Here is a 4341-nt window from a genome sequence, read left to right on the forward strand (position 1 = left end):
CGATCGTCTCTGATTTTTGTTTTGTGAAAACTTTGTTTTACTTTCAACTTATGATAATTATGATATACTTTAGGTCTTGTGAGAAATTTGACTCACTTCGTTGCCTTGTGAAAATTTTATTGAAATTGAATTACTATAGTTTCTATAGTCGAGTGAGTACTTGCTCGAACTTGGAGTAGAAAAAATCCTTAGGTTTTGGTTAAGCGAGGGCGGGTCCTCAAGATCGACAATGTAATGGCCATTAGGCTCTTGAATCGGGTCGATATGGCCTCAAAATAATGGCTTTTCCTTTTTTCAGCTTAAAAGTTTAATCATATAAAAATTTGTTATACCTTAGCATAAGTTTGTTCAATTTGGTACCTCTTAAGCTTTTTGAGGGTCGATGTTATCGAAACTCTATGTAATTTTGCCGAGGGTATCCCTTTTTTAACCGGTTTTATGAAAATATTTGAAGGCTAGTTTGATTATATGATTCGGACATCTCCGAACTGTGTTAGTTTGGTCGCAGCCTTTAACTTGATATTTTTCCATTAGGCTTGTCTCTCGATTATACATCAAACTTGTTCAAAGTATCAGTTCCCGAGTGGGGTGGTCATGGCCTATAAAATCGAGGATTTCCTTTTTAAGGTCTTAGGATTTCGAAGTTTTATAATTTGAGTATATCAATTTTCGGACGGCAGTCCTCGAGTACGGGGTTAATTGCTCGAGCTTTGGTTGCGATTAGCTCTTGAGCCAGTTTTCGTAATATATCATAAGTACAAAATTGTAAAGTAGAAATCTCACTAAGGCATGGAACATCTGATAAGGAAAAAGTATTTCTTTCAATAGATCATTCATGTATACATGTTTTGTCATTAGGGCTCAGGAAATCTACATGGGCACGGTTCGTTTGACCGTTTGGCCCTTTACAAAATTTTCCTATCGAGACCTTGTTGACATGAAGCATCTTCCTTGAAAACATAATATCCGAGGGTGATGCCCCTCCAGTATTCGAGGTTGATTGTAAAGAAGCCTTGGATACTGTTGAATTGTCCCAAGTAGCATATATAATTGTTGCCTCATTAAAAACATCGCCGAAAAAACCCATTTGGGACAATTCCCGATCTAAAGGAAAAACAATGGAGTGCGTGCTTTAAAACCTGAAGTCTTTGTGTTGAAGAATTTCCCGTTGTCTTCGATCGAACACCTATAATAAGTTAGTGTCAAATATAAATGAAAAAGAGAGAGAGTCATACCTTAGCAATAGTATTGTTTGAGGAGTGATATGTTCCAATTATTTGGCAGTTGTTCGTTGTTCATCGTACCAAGCTTGTAAGATCCATTTCCGATGACACCGAGGACCTGATATGGTCCTTCCCAATTTGGGCCGAGTTTCCCCTCGTTTGGATCTTGGGTGTTGATGCTGACTTTTCTCAGAACTAAGTCCCCTATTTTGAAGTGTCGAAGATTGGCTCTTCAATTATAATACCTTTCGATTCGTTGTTTCTAAGTAGCCATTCGAACGAGGGTAGCTTCCCATATTTTATATCTAACAATTCGAGGCTTATGTTCATAGCCTCGTGATTTGACTCTTCTGTTGTGTATCAAAACCTGACGCTTAGTTCCCCTATTTTGACCAAGATCAGAGCTTCGGTGCCATATACTAAGGATAACGATGTTGCCCCCGTACTGGACTTTGTCATTGTCTGATATGCCCAAAGGACTTCAGAAAAAATTTCTCTCTATTTCCCCTTAGCATCGTTCAACCTTTTCTTTAGGTTTTGAATGATGGTCTTGTTTGTTGATTCGTCTTGTCCGTTCCTACTAGGATGATACGACATTGATAATATCCTTTTTATTTTATGATCTTCGAGGAACTTTGTTACTTTGCTACCGATAAATTGTTTTCCGTTGTCACACACTATCTCGGTGGGTATCCCGAATCGGCATACGATGTGATCCCAGATGAAGTCTATAACATCTTTCTCTCTGATTTTCTCGAAAGCCTGTGCTTCAACCCACTTAGAGAAATAGTTAGTCATAAATAAAATGAACTTAGCTTTACCTGGGGCTGATGGCAGAGGACCAACGATGTCCATCCCCCATTTCATGAATGGCCAGGGGGATAGGACTGAATGAAATTACTCTCCAGGTTGGTAGATCATCGCGCATGTCTTTTGTATTTGTCACATTTTCGAATGAATTCTTCAGTATCTTTTCCATACTGTCCCAATAATATCCTGCTCTGGTTACTTTGTGAATCAGTGATTCGGCACCGGAATTGTTCCGACAAGTGCCCTCATGAATTTCTCGTGGAACGTAGTCGGTGTCTCTCGGACCCAAGCATATTGCCAATGGCCCATCGAACATCCTTTTGTAAAATGTTCCATCTTCGTCCAATGTAAATCGTACAGCTTTCGTATGAAGAGTCCTCAATTCCTTAGAGTCCTATGGAAGTTTCTCATTCTTCAGATAATTGATATATTTGTTCCTCCAATCCCAAGTTAGGCTTGTGGAGTTTATTTCGGCGTGGCCTTCTATGACCACCAATTTTGAAAGATGTACGACAGTCCCCGAGCCAATTTCATCATCTTCGACTAATGACCCTAAGTTTGCAAGGGCATTGGCCTCACCATTCGTTTCTCGAGGTACATGTTGTAGGGTCCATTCTTTGAACTGGTGTAAGGTTACTTGCAATTTATCCAAGTACCTTGCATTCGATCTTCTTGGACCTCAAAGGTTTTGTTGACCTGGTTAACTATGAGCTGGGAATCACACTTGGCCTTGATGACCTCATCTCCCGAACTTTTAGCCATCTCGAGACCTGCAATCACGGCCTCATACTCGGCCTCATTGTTAGTCAACTTAGGAATTTTGATAGATTGTCTAATCGTATTGGCTGTGGGTGGCTTCAAAACAATGCCTAGCCCGGACCCCTTCACATGCGATGCACCATCTGTGAAAAGGCTCCACACCCCCGAGGATGTACTTGATTTTAGCAATTTGTCATTTTCGACCTCGGACACTAGGGCTGGTGTAAAGTCGACAATGAAGTCTGCTAAGATTTGAGACTTTATGGCCGTTCAGGGGTTGATACTCGATATCATATCCATTGATTTTGACGGCCCATTTGGCCAGTCGACCCAAGAGCTCGGGCTTATGCAAAATGTTGCGAAGGAGATAAGTGGTTACAGCACAAATTGGGTGACATTGAAAATATGGTTTTAATTTCCTAAAGGCACTTATTAGAGCAAGCACTAATTTTTCTAAGTGTGGGTATCGGGTCTGTGCTTCACCTAAAGTTCGGCTAACATAGTAAACGGGAAATTGCATATCTTGTTCTTCTCAAACTAAGACACCACTTACATCGACCTCTGAGACTGCCAAATATAAGTAGAGTTGTTCATCCGTTTTTGGAGTATGAAGCAATGGTGGGCTCGAAAGGTGCTTCTTTAATTCTTCCAATGCCTGTTGGTATTCCGGGGTCCAAGTAAAATTGTTCTTCTTTTTGAGAAGTGAGAATAACCTGTGGCTTCTATCAGAAGATCTCGAGATGAACCGGACTAAAGCAACTATCCGTCCTGTTAGCTTTTGTATAGTCTTAATGCTGTCCATGACTGTGATGTCTTCGGTTGCCTTAATTTTATCGGGGTGGATCTCGATTCCTCGATTTGATACCATAAAGTTGAGGAACATGACTGAACCGACCTCGAATGCACATTTCTCTAGGTTGGGCTTCATGTTGTATTGTCTCAATATGGCGAAGGTTTCCTGCAAATGTGTTAAATGGTCCTTTGCACGCAGGGACTAACTAGCATGTCATTAATATAAACCTCCATTGATTTACCTATTTCTTCTTCGAACATACGGTTCACTAGGCGTTTATAAGTTGAACCAGCATTTTTTAGCCCAAACGGTATTACATTACATCAATAAGCATCGTACATAGTTATAAATGAGGTATTTTCCTCATCCTCCAAGTTCATTTGTATTTGGGTGTACCCGGAGTAGGCATCGAGAAAGCTAAGGATCCCGTGGTCGGTCGTGGCATCGATCATGCGATCGATATTGGCAGTGGAAAAGAGTCCTTAGGGCATGATTTGTTTAAGTCTTTGTAATCTACACACATTTTAAGTTTATTCCCCTTCATAGGGACTACAACTACATTTGCTAACCTTTCAGGATATTTTACTTCCCGAATGGACCCTATTTTGAGAAGTTTGGTTACCTCGTCCTTGATGAATGCATGCTTTATCTCGGACTGTGGCCTTCTCCTTTGCTTTACTGGTCTGAACTTCGGGTCCAAACTCAATCAATGAGTGGTGATCTCCGATGGGATCCTTGTCATGTCAAGGTGGGACC

This window comes from Nicotiana sylvestris, chromosome 9 (genome assembly GCF_000393655.2).
Source record: "Nicotiana sylvestris chromosome 9, ASM39365v2, whole genome shotgun sequence".
Taxonomy (NCBI): domain Eukaryota; kingdom Viridiplantae; phylum Streptophyta; class Magnoliopsida; order Solanales; family Solanaceae; genus Nicotiana; species Nicotiana sylvestris.